This window comes from Elephantulus edwardii, unplaced genomic scaffold (assembly GCF_000299155.1).
Source record: "Elephantulus edwardii isolate Elephantulus edwardi_28Jun2011 unplaced genomic scaffold, EleEdw1.0 scaffold00008, whole genome shotgun sequence".
NCBI lineage: Eukaryota > Metazoa > Chordata > Mammalia > Macroscelidea > Macroscelididae > Elephantulus > Elephantulus edwardii.
The window spans coordinates 12,487,744-12,506,126 of NW_006399758.1; the positions used below are offsets into that span (position 1 = coordinate 12,487,744).

Sequence of the window (18,383 nt, forward strand, 5' to 3'; positions counted from 1 at the left end):
AGCGCAGGAGGGGAAGACCCTCTATGAGATGGATTGATTAGGTGACTGGGGTAATCGGGATGGGTGTGTCAGAGGCAGTGCGGTTGGCGCATGATAGAGCAGGGTTTAGGGCTGTTTTGCATAGGGTCGCTATGAATCGCAAGCGACTCAACAGCACGTTAACAACAAACAACAACAAAAAGGAAGCACTGGTGGCCTAGTGGTTAGAAGCTGCACTGCAATCCCAAAGGCTATCCTTTTGAATCCTTTGGCTGGTTCACAGAAGGATAGGCAATCTCCTTCTGTGTGATTTATTGCCTCTGAAACCCACTGGAGGGTCAGCTGGGGGTCGCTTTCCACTTGATGGCACATAACAACAACTTATTAAAAAGAAAGCAGCACTGGTGGTCTATTGGTAAGAAGCTGCAGTGCAATTCCAAAGGCACTGGGTTCAAACCCACCAGCTATTCCAGGGGAGAAGGCTGTGCTCCTCTCCTCCGGTGTAATTAAACTTCCTCTGAAAACACACTGGAGGGTCAGCTGTGAGTCGTGGGTTGGTTTTGACTCAATTACACATAACAACAACTGTAAAGAATGGTGTCATTGTTGTAAGCTGTCAAGTCAGAACCAACTCTTAGCAGACCCTCCTGTGGGCTTTCAGACAGAGGCTTTCAATTGCATGGGAAGAGATTGCCCCTCTTTCCCCCACTGAGCATCTGGTGGTTCCAAACCACTTGTTTCTGGGTTGTCAGCACAAATCCTTTCCACTAGCCAAGAGAGCTTCCTACCAAATGGAATACTACCCAAATAGTGGTGATGATGATCATCATCATCACTCCTCCAACTCATTGTCACATTCGAACTTGGGATTTTGGCTAAGCAATGCGTCCGACAACCTGTGTGTGCACATCAGAAAACTCAGTCTTAGAGAAGACAAGCTACTTGCTTGAGTTAAAATTCATCCACAGCCAGAAAATAGAGGAGAGACTACTGGTAATGCAGTGGGTAAGGAGTTGCACTTCAGCCTAAAAGCAACAGGTTCTAATCCTCTGCTCTTTTGGGGAGAACGACAGGCAGCCTCTTCTGGTGCTACTCTTGACCTCTGAAAACCCAATGGAGAGTCAGTTATGAGTTAGTTCTGACTTGATGACAATTAAGTAAATAGAGGAAACAATATTACAACTCTTCTGTTTATGTCATACTGCAAGTGATTCAAAGTATACGCCTCAATGATAGGGAAATACTGAATTGAAACAGTTAAGCAGTCCCTCAGTAATGTTACCTTCCTGAGAAACAAATGCTTAAAATACTACCTCATGTCCTGGAATTAGTAGGTTACTAAAATATATACATGTATATACAATTATATATCTTTTTAATTTGTTATTAAAATGAATTTATTTGTAGAGAAAGTAAAATTAATCATTGGATTATAAACGTATTCCATAGTCATTAACATACCTTTTCATTTTGTGCTTTAAGAAATAGAAATTTAATAATTCAAAAGAAAAGATTACTTTAGAATATTTAAGTGAAGTCTTGACATTTTGAAAAATAGTTTTGTTTTGAAAACTTGATCTGGATTTCCTTTTATAAAAAAATTCTTATAAATACTTAAAGAAAAGCTTTATGATTTTCAGAGTGATGAAAGAAATATGTCACAGGAAAAAAAATAACACTTTCATTCAAATTTTTAGGTCACTGGTCATGTTTCAACCCTGTGGAAAATGTGATTGCAAATCTGGTTAAAATTATAAAGTAATTAGACTTAACAGTGTTACAACTTCCAATGAAAAAGGAAAGTGTTAAGAGAGTGTGGAGATAATGTGGTAGAATCACTGTCTATTTATTTTATAAGCCTTGTTTTCTTTATTTTATAAAGTTTATTATAGTAAATGAGGGGGGAAAGTCTATAAAAAAAGAACTAGGGTGTTTGGATTTGTTTTGTCCATAAGAATCTGTTCTATTTCACTCATTGTCTATAATGAAAATAAAGTGAACCATTTTCAAGAAAGACCAGAAGGGGAAGGGGAGAAGCTGAGCTCTTCCTAAACTTTACGGGTCGTTTTTGTTCACTATTGAGCAGCAACTGCTCTTCAACTTCTGTGGCCTTTTCCCCAATATCCTCATAACCTCCACCTAAATGACCACATACAGTGGCCCGCTGCTAAAATGGAAAACATCACTGAAAAATGATGCAGGAGGAATTCTTACAGCAGGAGGACAGTTGAAAAAGAATGACCGATAGCCTGAGAAAAACCATTCTCTCACCACGGCGACGCGTAGATTTGTTCTAATAGTCTGCCTCATGCAGTTGGACCTACTGAGATTTGTAAATCACCTCAAGTTTGTAAGTCATTTTCCTTTTTTTCTCCTATTTAATAAACTACTTGCTCTTTAGTTGTTGAATTGCCTTTAGACATTTCCTTTTACTTTGACAGCCCACGTATGGTCACCCTGAGTCCGTGTTGCCTCAATGGCAGCGGGGTTGAAATTGTTTTATATTTTGGTTTATGGACCCCTAGTTGGTGCAGACAGCACAGCTATTAATCAAAAGGTTTGCTGTTCAAGCACTCTAAGAGGCGCCTCAGAATCTACCACTGCGAAAGGTCTTAGCTATGAAAACACGATGAAGCCAGAACATTTCTACACACATGGCTCACCATGAGTTGGAACAACTCAAAGGCATCGAGTTTTTGTTTTGCTTTGACGTGGAATGGAGTAAGTCATACTGCAAAAGTTCTGTGCCCATTTTAAGAAAGAAATAGAGATACAACCTTAGGTCGTGTGCTCTTGAAATATTAGGGATAAAAAGGTCATGACAGATGAAACTTATTCTCATGCTGTTCAGGAAGAAATTATTTTTAAGCGTATAATTTAATACGTTTTACTCTATTTCTAGAGTTGTGCAACCATCACCACAATCCATTTTTAGAACCTTTTTATCACCACAAAAAGAAACCTCATATCCATTAACAGTTGCTCTTCTCCCACCCCTTTGTTACTCTTTTGTTGGGTACTAGCAAGTCAGTTTCTACTCAGAGTGACTCCAAATGATGCAGTAGAACTACCCCACAGAGTTTACTTGGCTGTGGAACTTTAAAAAAAAAAGATCAATCAGCTTTATAATGAATATGTTAGAAAAGAGTTGTTTTTGTTATTGAACATCATAGAATCGGAACGGAGCCATAGTAGACCCTTCTGTGGGTTTTCAGAGGCAGTTAATCTCACGGGAAGAGATGGCCCATCCTTCTTCCCACAAAGCAGCTGGTGGCCTTGAACCACATGTCTACAGGATTGCAGCGTAGCTTCTTGCCACTAGGCCACCAGAGCTCCCTTGTTAAAAAAGCAGTTTCGGAGGCAGAGCGGCTGCTCCCGGCGGCGTGCTGGCGTCCAGGAACGGCTGTTTGTTGTTTTCGGTTTCCCGGCTTCTCTGGGCTTCCCTAATTCACGTCTTCCCTGTGAGTTGCTGCCTGGTAAAGAAGAAGCCATGGCACTGCGAGTCACCAGGAACATGAAAATTAATTCTGAAAATAAAGCAGAGGTCAACATGGCAGGCGCCAAGCGGGTACCTGTGGCCCTTGCCAAGCCATTGAAGCCTGGCTTGAGGCCAAGAGTCGCGCTTAGAGACATTGGTAACAAAGTCAGTGAACAGCCACAGCCCAAAATGGCTCTGAAAAAGGAAGCAAAAACTTCAGCCGCTGGAAAATTTATTGTCAAAAAATTATCAAAACCTCTGGAAAAGGCCTCATTGCCTGAGCCTGAACCTGAGGCACAGCCAGAGGAGAAACCTGAGGTTGTTAAAGAAGAAAAGCTGTCTCCTGAGCCTACTTTGGTGGATACTCCTTCTCCAAGCCCAATGGAAACCTCTGGATGTGCCCCTGCAGAAGAAGACCTGTGTCAGGCTTTCTCTGATGTAATTCTTGCAGTGAATGATGTGGATGCCGGTGATGGAGCTGATCCAAACCTTTGTAGTGAATATGTGAAAGATATTTATACTTACTTGAGGCAACTTGAGGAAGAGCAAGCAATCAGACCAAAATACCTCGTGGGTCGAGAAGTCACTGGCAACATGAGAGCCATCCTGATTGACTGGCTGGTTCAGGTTCAGATGAAATTCCGGTTGCTTCAGGAAACCATGTACATGACTGTGTCCATCATTGATCGGTTCAGGCAGAATAATTGTGTACCTAAGAAGATGCTACAGCTTGTAGGTGTCACTGCCATGTTTATTGCAAGCAAATATGAAGAAATGTACCCTCCAGAAATAAATGACTTTGCATTTGTGACTGACCATACTTACACAAAACACCAGATCAGACAGATGGAAATGAAGATTCTAAGAGCTCTAAACTTTAGTCTGGGCCGTCCTCTGCCTCTGCACTTCCTTCGCAGAGCATCCAAGATTGGAGAGGTTGATGTTGAGCAACATACTTTGGCCAAGTACCTGATGGAACTAACTATGCTGGCCTATGATATGGTGCACTTTCCTCCTTCTGAAATTGCAGCAGGAGCTTTTTGCTTAGCTCTGAAAATTCTTGATAATGGTGAATGGACACCAACTCTACAACATTACCTGTTATACACTGAAGAATCCCTTTTAACTGTTATGCAGCACCTGGCCAAGAATGTAGTCCTGGTAAATCAGGGGCTTACAAAGCACATGACAATAAAGAACAAGTACGCAACACCTAAACATGCTAAAATTAGTACTCTAGCACTGCTGAATTCTGCACTAGTTCAAGATCTAGCCAAGGCTGTGGCAAAGGTGTACTTTGTAAACTTGAGTTGGAAGTACTATATCTGCAAATAAAATTGGCACTGTGTGCTGTCTGTACATATTATATGTTACATTCACTTTAAATAAAGTCTGTGGCCCTTTTACTTTTTCTGCCTTCATTTGAATGTCCTCACCCCTCCAGTTGCTTTCTGAAAACAGTTGTCTTAACGTTAGATGACGAATATAAAACACAAACTGCTCTCAGTTTATCTAGAAACCCAACTCTTGTATATAATTAACTGTGTTCTATATACTTGGTGATTTCTTATTTCTGTACCTGATTTTTATTTGTCATTTCCTGAGTTAGTAAAGGCTTTTTAAAACCTTCACTTCCATAGGGAAAACTGCATGTACATCTACAACTTCATCCTTACTTCCCTTGTTTGCTGTTTCTTCTGTTGGTTTCCATAATTCTGAATAACCTACCACCATCTTAAAAAAAAAAACAAACCACACCAAACCTGTCAGAGTTTATCTACTAACATTTGAAAATATGCTCTATGTTTTGAACTCACTTTTTATTGCTCTTGTTTTTATTAAGTAAAACACTCAAATATATCTGAAGAAAAGATGATATGCCTGCTTGACAGCTATCAACAGTTTGTGATACCTATCTTTCCATGACCTATATAGGGATGCATATAACTTGGTTTAGGGCCTTAAAGTGAGATGGTTCTATGTGCATGGTAATTCCACATCAGTGGGTCTCTGTGTTATGGCATTGTTACGTTCTATCTAGGTAGTCAGTTTCCTGCCTGATGGGCATGAGGATTGTTTTTATTTTTGTGTCACTGTAAACAAGGTTCTTTTAAAATTACTGCATGTATTTTATTAAAATGTACGCTAGGTTCTAAAGAGTGTGCATTTGAAGTTCTCACAGTTGAACTGCCAGGTGACTTAACAATGTACAAAATACAAAAGTGCCTTTATCAGTGTGAGTCAAACTGGCAAAAAAATAACCCTGTCCCATTGCTGTCAATTTACATTTTTTGATATGGCTAAAAAAAAAATAATAAAAAAGCAGTTTCATCAAAAGGGCCAAAGTTTCTGTCATTACCAGACTCCAGGTTCTTCGCTCTTTGCTCTCACTTTCTCCCTATCAGCTGTGTTAACAGTGGTGGATGGGGCAGACTTCCTGTGGGCAGAGTGCCACACAAGTTCACCAGACTCCATTGCAGATGACATTGGCCAGGGCCATTGCAAACAAGGTAGGCAAGAAAGGTTCAACATTTGTTTACATCATCTGCTTTAATGATGGTCTTGACCTTAACCTCCCTGGCTATCACACCATCATTACCTTTTATATATGGTGTTAAAGATCCAGCTTTACTCTTCTGAATGTCAGTATGCAGTGTCTTAGAACTATGTGCTGAAAAAAACTTTTCTCTTCCCCAGTGAATTGCCTTCGCGTCCTTGTTGAGAATCACTTGACTGTAAATGTGAAGGCTCATTTCTGGACTCTCAAGTTTAGTCTACTCATTTGTATATCTCTCCATATGTCAACATGATGTCTTGATTAAGGTGGCTTTGTGCTAAGTTTTGAAATGTAAAAGTTTAAGTCCTCCAACTTGATTCTTTTTTTTGAAGTTTTGGCTGTCCTACATATCCTGCACTTTCACATGGCTTAGTTTGTGTACTTCCGCAAAGAAGTCAGCTGATATTTTGATAAAAATTATTTTGCATGTATAGATCAATTTGAGTGGTATTAACATCTTTGTAATAATTTCTCAAACCCATAAACGTGGATGTTTTTCTTTTATTTATGCCTTCTTTAATTTCATTCGATGATTCTTTGATGTTTTCAGAGGATGTACTTTGCATACTTCTGTTAAATTTATTACTGTAAATTTTTTCAAATGTTTAAGTAATTTTATTTTGTTGTCAAAAAGGGAATATTTTTATAGGCATATGTGGGTATGTGTAACTATTTGGAGAAAATTGTTACATAGATGTAGTTGTGTGTATGGTATTATGGTATACAAGTATTCTTTCTACTATTGCTACTTTTCTACAAGTTTGAAGTAATTTTCATTTGCAAGTTTAAAACACCAACCACACAACTCCCTTTGTGTTAAAAAAAAAGTCACAGGGATAAAGGAGCTCTAAATAATTTCCATTTGCTAATAGCTGACTAGGGGCAAAGTGAAGAAATAGAATCTAGTTTTTCTGTTTCTCCACACTCATACTTCATCCAAACGCCTGGTCCATTTCTTTATCAATGGAAAAATTGTTTCCACTTGCAGTATTTATAAACCGTAACCATATCTCCGGCCCATCAGTCATCAATAATCAGTACCATAACCCAAGAAAGACACATAATTATGATTTAAGAATAATCTTTATTTGCATATCATGTTATACATTACAAATTATTCTAGCCAACTTTATTTTATCCTCATTACTCTTTGGATGAAGTGTCTACAGCGGGCACTAGTAAACTCATTGTACAGAAAGTGTAAGAAATATTTTAGATTAATAGTACAGTTAATGTTCACAACTAAGTGACTATATCCAGACAGAAAATTACTTCCTAAAATTTCAGAATTATTGCTCTTTCCATTATTTCCTCTTGAGATTCCCAGCACCTTTTCACACACCTGATAATTCTACCTAAAACTTCTAGGGTTCATGTTGTATTTGGTGATGGAATAATAACATTCTAGCAAAGGGGGGAACAGGACTGTAAGGGATGCCCACATTTCACTTATAAAATAACAAGCAAAGCAACTAAGTATCCACCTACCGTGTGTGAGGAAGTGCTTTCATACATTATCCCATTTAATCTTTCCAATATCCCTCTCTCATCTACATCTGTGATGGACAACTCGGTGGTTCTAATTCACAAACAGTTAGTTTCTGAAGATTTAATTAACCTGACCAGCATTATATATTGGTAGAGACCGAGGTGGACCCAGACAATCTGATTCCAGAACTCTTATCATTAGTTGCTGTTGCTAGTTGCTTTCAAGCCAATTTCCAACTCATGGTGACCCCAGCTGGTGACCTCATGTGGACAGAGTAGAGCTATTATATGGTGTTTTCAGGGCTTTTTTATTTCTGAGGCAGAGCCTCTCTTTCCAGGACCTCTGGGGAGGTTAGGATTGCCAACTATTTGGTTAGTTCTTCTGAGCTTAACTGTTAACATCACCCAGAACTCCTTTTCATATTATTGACTAAATAGTTGTTCTTCCTCATATGCCCTCTCTCCACTAAACTCAGTTGATGTTTCAACCAATTTCCTTTCCATAAATTTTATTTTTTTTTTAAATTTTAACTTTGTTTAACAATTCTGCAGTTGGGAATTCTTTCCAGGAATTAAGTTTGTATGGAAAATCATGTCTATGTATGTAAGTGCTTTCAAAGCAGGTTTTACATCTTATTTGCATCAGCAGCAGCCTCGGACACACATACAGCATTCAATAAACGTTTGTAAATGAAGGAATGATGTTTGGAGTTCTCTGTTTAACAACTTTTAAGATATCATGACCTAGATACTTAAACTTAGACCTAAAGATTAAGTTGGCTCAATTCCCTAAACCTCAACCTTGCAGCAAAACACAGTTCTACAGCCAGGAGAAAAAGAAAAAAGTAAGAAAGAAATTGCACTTTTATGCGATTCTAAGTCAACCCGTGAAAAGTTGAACTGCTCTGTTGATAATCTGACTGGTCTGGACTTTGGCTTTCATGTAATATTACTTATAATATTACGTCTAAATACAAAGTGATGCCCAGTCTCACTGCAGGTTTGATTGCATGATTTTCCCTTTAACCACTTAAAATAAAGAGAGAGGGTTGCTCTGGCAATCAAGTCAGGAGAAGAAGCAGCACAAGGCATAGTGAGAGTTCTAAGGTCCTCTCACTACTGCTTGGGCCAATAATTCAGAAGAGTATCCTGAATTCTCAAGAGAGAAGGCTGGGGGCGGAGGGGGGGGGAGTGGATATCTTTCCACCTCCCTTCTTCAGTTCCTCTCTCCAAGCCATGTCATGCCTGATTTCTGCCTACTCTAATATGTGTCATCTGTCTCATTTGTAAATATTTTCCCCCAAAGACAAGAATGTCCTTCAATAAGATAGACCGATATAACGGTTCAGGCCTGACAGTTCTATTGTACATGAGATCACTTTGAGTCAGAACTGACCTGTCAGCAGCTAACAAAAAGAATGATAGGGAAGCTGCCAATAGTGTGTTGCCTACCTCCTTATCTTCTTTGTCCTCCCCTAGCCCCTCTAGTACAGCATGTAGATACCTTAAGTGCACAGCTTAACTTTCCTGCAAGTAAAGGGGCTTTCAGAGCGAAAACAGCATTTATGGATGTCAGTGGTGCACTGGGTCTCATGTTACACAGCGTGGCAAGGGTTTAAAGCATTGAAGCCATTCCTTTCAGACGCTCCCCATTATCACTCCCTTTGCAGGCTGTTACCCTTCCCTGAGGCTCTGACCCCTTAGTCTCTGGTTCTTCTTATTAATCCTCCTTCCAGGCCAGATGTGGGTGCCTGCAGATTCTGCAGAACTTAAGTTTTGCCCTGCCTAAATATTTCCAGAAATTATCAAATGGTAGACTTTAAAATACGTGCAAATAAAATTTGATGAAGACAATTAAAAAAAACCCCAAGAACAACAACAACCAAAAAAACCCCACAACAAACAACCCTGTACATTTTGTTTAAGCCAGAGTCAGAAAAGACAAGGAATAAGGGCAGTCACGGCTGATGTCAGAGGAATTGTGAGTAAAAGATGTTCGCTTGTGTTTTATTGGAGATGCAAAACATTTGACTGTGTGGATCATAGTGGGTAGCAAACAGATAGCATTGCAAAGAATGAGAATAGATAGTCATGCCCATGCCCAAGACCTGCACATTGATCTTGATGCAGGTAACTTGCTCCAACAGACCAACGAGTGACTGTGCAAAAAAAGGTGTGTGTCAGCGTTGCATCTTTCACCAGATTGATTCTGTTTATATGCTGAGTAAATCATCTGAGAGGCTGGACACCATGAAGCTGAATGTGGAGTCAGGATTAGAAGAAGACTCCATATTATCAATAACTTGAGATATGGCGATGACACAAACTTGCTTGTAGAAAGAGAAGAAACTTGAATACTTATTGAAGGTCAAAGACTACAGCGTTCAATATGGAGTACACTTCAACATCAAAAAAGCAAAAAATCCTCATCGCTGGACCACTAAGGAACCTGAGACGTGGAGAAAAGATTGGAAGACATTCAACTCATTACTGTCAAGTTGGAACCGATGCATAGCTGGCCCTGCAGCGCATTTTCAGAGGCAGTCAATTGCATGGGAGGACACTGCCCGTCCTTCTCTGGCTGAGCCACTGGTGGATTTGAAATGCCGGAGAGGCTCAGTCTTCAGGTTTTCGGTGCAACTGCCCATGGATTTTACAGTGTTAAAGTAAAGGTGTCACTTGAACACTAATATTGATTGACCTGATTGACCCTAAGCTATTTTCAATTGTCTCATATGCATGGGAAAGCTGAATCTGAATAAAGATGACTTAAGGAAGAATTGACACATCTGAATTATAGTACTGGCAAAGAATATTGAACATTCACCGTGGACTGCCAGACAATGAACAAATCTGTTTTGGAAGACACACAACAAGAATCCTTCTTAGTGAAGATGGCTAGACTTTGTCTCGTGTACTTTAGTACATGTTATCAGGAGGAGGCCATGAAGGAGGATACCGTGCATAAAATAGAGGGTCTGTGAGAAAGAGGATACTGTCACGAGGTGTCACCGGTTGGAATAAGACATCATGTGGGGGAAAGTAGAGATGAGTGAAAGAGAGGAAGATTGTCAACAAGATGGATTGACACAGTAAATGCAACAATGGACTGGAATGTGGCAGAGATTGTGAGATGGCATGGGATAGGCTAGGTTTGGATGCGCTGTTCACATGGTCTCTGCGGGTTATAACTGACTTGATGGCATCAAAAATGCAAGTCTTGACAATAAACGAATGGAATTCCAAAATCTCTGTAGATGTTCATTGAAATGAAAAATAAACAAACTAAATTAATAAAAAAAATTTAAAAAAAAAATGCAAGTCTTGGACACATCATCTGTCAGTGTCTCCACAGCAGCTTTCTCCTGGCCTTTGTTTCTCATCCCTCCTGCTTTTGTTTGACCTTTTCTTCCCAGTCTGCGTCCCAGGTTCCTCTTCATCTCCTGCTCTTGGACATAAATCCTTTTGTACTTGCAATTTATTCCTCTAGTAACTAGCAAAAAGACAGGTTGTGCAAATTGAACTCACCACAGTGTCAATACCTTGGATGATGCTCTCTTTCCAGTTGTTTCTGAGTCTTCTTTTTTCTTTTTCAAATTTTTGTATTTTTCTTTTTTAACTAATTTTAATGAAAGTTTACAGAGACTTAGGGTTTCCAGTCATTCATTGTTGCACTTAATGCACTCTTTGCTACTGAAAGACTCTCAAGATTTCCAACATCAACATTTTGAATTGACCTGATCTCTCTAAAAGAGCCTCTCCACTGTTCAGCTAAAGTCACAACAGTAGCTAATCAGATTCTTAAAAATTATTATCTATCTTAATCTTTTGTAAGAAAATCTGTATTGTGGTTCTTTCTTTTAATAGCACTTAAAGGTTTATATTTCAATACAGAAACCTAGGCAATAGTTGCCAGGTCATCTCCTAGCTAACGTTCACTGAAAAGAGAATACTTGGTTCAGTTTGGAAAAGTAATACTGAACTAATGCTTAAGGACATGAACACTAGAAGAGTCTCAAAAAGGAAAGACAAATTGAGTCCTGGTAAGTAATGGTTCTATGTTACATCAGACACAACTGGTTCTTTTCAGACTCAGTTTTTTACTTTTGAACAAGAGAGAGCACTCAGGTAATAGAGTAGAAGTGCCCATAAAGTTTCCTAGACTGTAATCTTTGTAGTAGCAAATACCCTGGTCTTTCTCCATTGGAGATACTGAATGTGTTCCAATTGTCAACCTTTAGATTAGAGACCAAATACTTAACCATTGCACATCAAGGCTCCTTTATGCTTATATTTTCTCTCTCATTGCTGTTGAGTCAGAATCGACTCATAGCTGATCCTCCAGCAGATAAATCACAAGGGAAGAGATTGCTCATCTTTCTCCTACCAAGCTTGTTGTTGTTGTTGTTATGTGCCGTCGAGTCGCCTGCGACTCATAGCGACCCTATGTACAACAGCCCTAAACTCTGCTCTGTCCTGTGCCAATCGCACTGTCTCTGACACTCCCATCCCAATTATCCCAGTCACTGAATCAATCCACCTCATAGAGGGCCTTCCTCTCCTGCGCCGTCCCTCCACCCTCCCAAGCATGATGTCCCTCTCTAAGGACCGGTCTCTCCTCACAACATGTCCAAAGTAAGTTAGACGGAGCCTCAGAATCCTTGCCTCCAAGGAGCCACCTGGTTTAACCCTCTTCAGGACAAATCTGTTTGTTTTCCTAGCAGTCCATGGTATTCTCAAAACTCTTCTGCAGCACCACAGCTCAAAGGCATCAATTCTTCTTCTATCCTCCTTGGTCATTGTCCAACTCTCTGATGCATAACAGGTGATTGCGAAGACCATGGCCTGTATCAGATGCACCTTAGTCTCCAGAGAGACACCACTGCTCTTCAGCACTTTGGAGAGGTCCCTAACAGCAGACTTTCCCATGGCAATGCACCTTTTAATTTCCTGGCTGCTGGTGCCAAGACTGTTGCAGCTGATGAATTCCTATGGCATGAGAAATGCTACCTTTAGATGCAACACACTTCACTGGGCTATGCCACCAAGGTTCTCTACCTTCACACCAGCTTTTCTAATCTCAAGTAAAGAGTCTATGCTAAGGAAAAACTTGTGAACTAGGATTTGGATTAAATACCCAAATAACCAATATATTCAAACTGGTTTGAAATTTATCTTGTTACTCTTTCTATAGAATCCAATCTTCTTTCCAAATATCCAAGTTGTCTCTTAAAGGAAAGTTTTTAAATGGTGCATGTAAAAATGGTTGGATTGATGTGTTTTTTGTTGTGTATATTCTCAACAATGAGAACAAAAGAAATAATATCTTTTTAAATTTTTTTTATTATTATTATTTTTGTGTGTGTGTGCGTGTACCGCCAAATCAGATCTGACTGGTACAGGAGATTGTCCCTCCTTCCCAGGCAGAGCATCTGGTGGGTTCGAACCGTGCGCCTCTGGGATTGAGAAATAACATTTTTTAAAAAGAAAGTTCTATATAAATGCTACACAGTCAAACTCAGTCATTAATTACGTGATGGCCGTTTGCATTTTCTTGCAAGCAATTTACACCTTTATTTAGCAGACTAATTAAATTTCTTGCTCTGGTAAAGTACTTCTTCCCAGAGTTTACTTAGCCTTTTGGTAAAGAGCTCAGCTGTTGAGACTAGAAGGCTGAGATTTGAATTAAAATCTTATTAACTTGTATGCAACAGTAAGTCCATTTGCAGTGGAACAACTCTCCTGTAGAACACGGACTGGTCTGTACAATCATCTCTGAAGAAACCTACCATGGGTTTATGCCCAAGTTGTTCCTGAGGAGAAGTTGGAAAAATTTTTTCATAAAAAATACTGTTCGTTATTTAGAATACAGGGCATCACAATGAACATGCTACTCAGTAATTTTATAACTGTTGTTATTATTGTTCTCAATAAGCAAGACAGACACAAGCAATGATTGGTTCAGTTGGAGGGTTCTTACTTTCCATGTAGGAGACCCAGGTTTTACTCCTAGCCAATGTGCCTTAATTAATAGCCACCTATCACATAACCTTGGATGTCAGTCAGTTTCTATGATGCCGAACAAGCTTCAAAGGGGCTTCCAAACTCAGGTGGGCTGGGCAGAGAAAGACCTGGCCATCTTCAGCCTCAAACCCAGCCAATGGGTCGCAAAGGCTTGATCCCACTGTAAATGGAAGTCACCAAGGACAATAGGGTCAAACAAAAGCCTTCTTATTGTTTTCTTTACTTCATCTGCATGCCTTTATTTAAGTTATTTACAAAGACAGCAAATGGGAAGGAATTTATCATATAAATATGACATCAGAATGTCAGATCCAAACATCCTCACTTCAAGCTGAGTGTAGTAACTGAATCTACAAGCCATCATTAGGAAACTACAGCAAGCCAATTTATTCTGTTAATTTGTCTTAGGCTAATTTTTTTTTCCTCGCCAGACAGATTACTTCCGTTCTAAGAACCAACTGCTTTTTAATCCTAGCCAGGTTATTGCTAAGGATAAGTGATTTCACATTTCTCATAAAGATGCCAGTCATTAAGAATATTAACACAAATTCCTCCTCCTTGAATAAAAGAAGTGACCTGTCATTTTAGCAGTGTCGCTGTGTCAGCCTTTCCATTGTCAAGCCCACAAATAATGAGAAAATCAATTTATGCTGTAGACTTAGTCAAGTGAGGAATCCTTTGAAGTGGGAGTGCAGGGTTTTCCCTGGAATGTGAAATCTCATCAAGCAGGTACTGGATGCATATGGGTGAAATGCTGGGAAACATAGTGAGGACTGTTTATTGGGTTGGACCTGACTCAGTGACAGAAGACTTTTCATTTGTTGCCACAAGAACTGATGGATAGGGTCTAACTCTTAGAAATAATTTCCCACTTCTGAAACAGAGTTTGATGCCCTGGCAAAACTCATGGCTTAAGTGATGCCTTGTCCAACCGAAAGAATATATTTGATCTATATCAGGTACAACACAGAAGAGAAGGGGAGCAATCACTAGCTTTTCATATTGAGATGGGCTGCAGACTTTGAACATGTGTATTTCATTCATAAGGCTTCTTTTATAAGGCAGAATGCAAATGAGCTTTTAATTAATATGTTCAATGGCTGGCAAATGTAGCAAGTGCTGTTTATGAAACAATTTACATTTTCACTTTGTAGCCTAAAAATAAGTGGAGGAAAACATTTCAGTGGGTGGCCACAACTCTTGTCTCTAAGACAGGACCAACTTGCTGGCACTCAGCAACACCACCACCAGCAGAAGCAGCAGCAATAACAACAGGCCCTGGCAATGATTTGTGACTTCTACAATCTGGTTTCTCCTTCCAGGTTTCCATAAAGGGAAGATTAGATGATGGTTCAAGAATGACAGGTATTTAATATTTGGAAATGACTGCATTGTGGAGTGCTATGATTCTATAGAAATGGTGAAGAGTGAAGATTACTTTCAAACCAAAGCCTAGTATAAATATGACCTCCTATTGTAAATCTTATGAATAGGAACAGAAATTACATCCTATGGCTTTGTTTCTGGGCTTAAGAATATGAAAATATATTTCATATCTGAATACTTCAGATAGCGGTGGGGGGAGATCTGTTCATTGTAATCTCCTTTCTGTGGAGATGGGAAAAATTCTTTCTGTCCAACATTACTGAGAAAATGCCTTTAGTAAAGATGTAAATGACAGCCATGGAAGAGGCCTTTCTATTCTTGTGCCTGTAGGCACAGTTGTGGTTGTGGCTGTAGTTGAGCCTTCTGAGAAAAGAGAACAATTCTATTGCTCCCCAAAATCTCCAGGTGACAATGATAAAAATAAAGATAGCAGATGGGAAAGCTTAAGGGTCTTGAAGTCAATGCAGGCCAGTTCCGGCTGACATCATTTCAGCTGAAATTCATTTATGCCTTGCAAAACTCCACAGGAAGGAATAATCAGTAGTTGGTCTCTACAAATGCCCCATTTAATGTTAGCATTAATGGCTGATGGGCCAGCCATGGTGGCTGGTGTGACACTTGTATTCCCTTGCTCACATCTGACCTCTTGGAAAGAAATGTCTTCACATGTATAGTGTCTTAGGGAGGAGAATGTAGGAGATGATCACATTTGACTATGCTGATAAATGTGGAGTTCAAATAGCTTTTCCAGCAATAGTACTTACACATTTAGTGAGATAATTTATGGAGAAATAAACTTTCTTACTATACTATTTTTATTTGAATCAAAAGGCAAGGGAGCTCTTCCAGACAAATGATGGATTCAGTCCTTCAACTGAATGATGCCTTTGAATGGTGGTGTTTGCCAAGAGTACAGACAATCCCAGGGACTGCCAAAAGACCAAGTCTGTCTTGGAGGAAGTGCAACCAGTGCCTATTAGAGACAAGGATAGTGAAACTTGTTCTCATATACTTTGGGCATGTCAAGAGGGTTCAGTCCTTGGCAACAGACATCATGCTGGGAAAGGTCAGAAAAGACTCTCACCAAGACAAATTGATGCAGTGACTGCAATAATGGGTTCACATACTCATCAGAGATTGCAAGGATGGCACAGGTAAGGGCAAAACTCAGGTCTGTAGTTTATAGGGTCACTATGCATTGTAGTCAACTTGGTGGCACCTACCAAAATCACAACAAAGGCCGAGCAACTTTAGACTGTAGTAAAAGGGCTAAAAATTGGTGAAGTATAGGTGTTCACATCTCTTTTTCAAAGAGGATAAGCTCAGGACACATAATGAGATCAGAGAGCTCAACCCTGCAGTAACCTTGAACTTTCTTTGCAACTTAGCAAGTGAAGAGATAAGGAGCCCAGGGTACCAATGGCTTTTTAAAAAAAACCTAGGCCCCTTCGGTTATTCCTGGATTGGCAGCATTAATTGTAAAATCTTGTTCATGGCATTTAACCCTTTTAGTCCCCAAACATTGTAATTGTGTAATAATGTTGTAAAACCAGATGTCAAAACCAGAACAACTTTTCAGTGCTGTAGAATCAGTTCTAACTCGTAGTGATCCTTCACTGGCTTTGCAAAGCTGCCATCTACTTCCATAGAGAAGCTGGTGGATTCAACTGCCAGACACATACTCTTTGGGTTAGCCCTGCAACTTACTAGGGACTCTGAGCATTTCCTTACAAAGACAGGTTGTTGTGGTGGTGGTTGATTACCTTTGAGTTGAGCAAGACTCACAGCGACCCTACGAACGAAAGGCCTGAAAAAAAGACAGGAATTTTTAAAAAATAAATTGCAATCCCTCATTTCAGACAAAACCTAAAGGTACTTTACAAATAAGACAGAAATGAATCTTCTTTATTTGAATCTAAATAGAACCGCAACCTTGCTTATCTGGCCTACTCACATTTCCCCTCCCCAGGTCCCAAACATCCTTTTTTTTTTTTAAACGATTAATGATATCTTTTAATGCAACACACATATATATATTTTTATAGCATATTCTTTCCATTTAATATTTTCTCCACTCATTCATTGTTGCACATTTTCCTCCCTGTCCACCTCTCCCCCCAGTTCGTTTCCTTCTTTGAAAAGAAAAAGAAAACTTGTTATTATACAACACCCCCACCCGCACCCCCAGTCCACTTTACTATGCCTTTCTTTTTCTGGTATCTTGTCAAAAAAATAATACCTAATCCTATATTTCTTTTAAGAGTTCTCTCCCTCATCTGTTTCAATGCAGTATACATTATTTATCCCCTCTTTTATTAGGTTTCCTCCAACCCCGATATCAGTCCCATTTCACAACAGTGGTACTATGCAGTATTTTTCCTTTTGTGACTGAGATATTTTACTCTGCATAATGTCCTCCAGTGTCACCCATTTTGTATACTAGTTCATGAGTTCCTTGTTTTTCAATGCAACATAGTATTCCGTTGTGTGAACATACCAGAGCTTCTCTATCCATTCATTTGTTGATGAGAACTTGGGTAGTTTCCCACTCTTGGCTATTGTGAACAAAGCCACAATAAACATGGGTGTGCCTATATCTTCTTGGGTGACAGTTCTGGTTTCTTTAGGGTATATTCCCAGTAGTGGAATTGCTGGGTCAAATGGTATTTCTATTTGCAACTTTTTGAGAAAAAACTGTACAGCCTTCCATAGTGGTGTTGCATCATTTTACATTCCCACCAACAGTGGAATAAGGGTTCCAGTGTCTCCACAACCTCACCAGCATTTGCTGTTTGTGGCTCTGTTGAATTTTGCTATTCTTACTGGGGTGAGATGATATCTCTTAGCTGTTTTGATTTGCATCTCTCTTAGAGCTAGAGATATTTAACACTTCTTCTTGTGTTTGCCATCTGAATGTCTTCTTTGGTGAAGTATCTGTTCCTGTCTTGTGCCCATTATTCAATTGGTTGTTTACCTTTATCTTGTTGTGGTGCTTGAGTATAAATTCTAGATATAAGTAGGTCCCTTATCAGACATGTCATTACCAAATATTTTCTCCCAGTCTGTGGCTTCCCTTTAAACACTGTTGGAGAAGGTTTTGGATGTGCATAGGGATTTGATCCTTAGAAGATCCCATTCATTTATTTTATCTTCTCCTGGTTGTAGTTTTTTCAGGCTGCTTGGAAGACTGTTTATGTTGTGGATTAGGACTTCTGGAGTTCTTCCAAGCTTTTCTCTAATGAAGTTTATAGTCTTTGGTTTTAGTCCTAAGTCCTTGATCCACTTTGAGTTGTTTTTTTGTATATGCAGTGAAGTACGGATTTTGCTTGAGTTTTCTGCAGATGGTTTTCCAATTTTGCCTGTGCAGAGCAGATTATCCGAGAGGCGGGGCTCTATGAGGAGAGGCGTGGCGTTAGGATTGGTGGACGATCTATCAACAATCTGCGTTATGCAGATGACACAACCTTGCTC

General features: G+C 39.5%; 1 protein-coding gene and 1 pseudogene across 1 annotated transcript in view; both read left to right on the forward strand.

Annotated features, from left to right (window-relative positions):
• SULF1 (sulfatase 1) overlaps positions 1-18,383 on the forward strand; it is a 272,953-nt gene that overhangs the window by 44,328 nt on the left and 210,242 nt on the right. Inside the window, exon 2 of the mRNA XM_006880534.1 lies at positions 18,078-18,086. The gene's annotated coding sequence lies outside the window, so the exon portion shown is untranslated. The remainder of the gene's footprint in view (positions 1-18,077; positions 18,087-18,383) is intronic.
• Positions 3,470-4,792, forward strand: LOC102857575 (annotated as a pseudogene).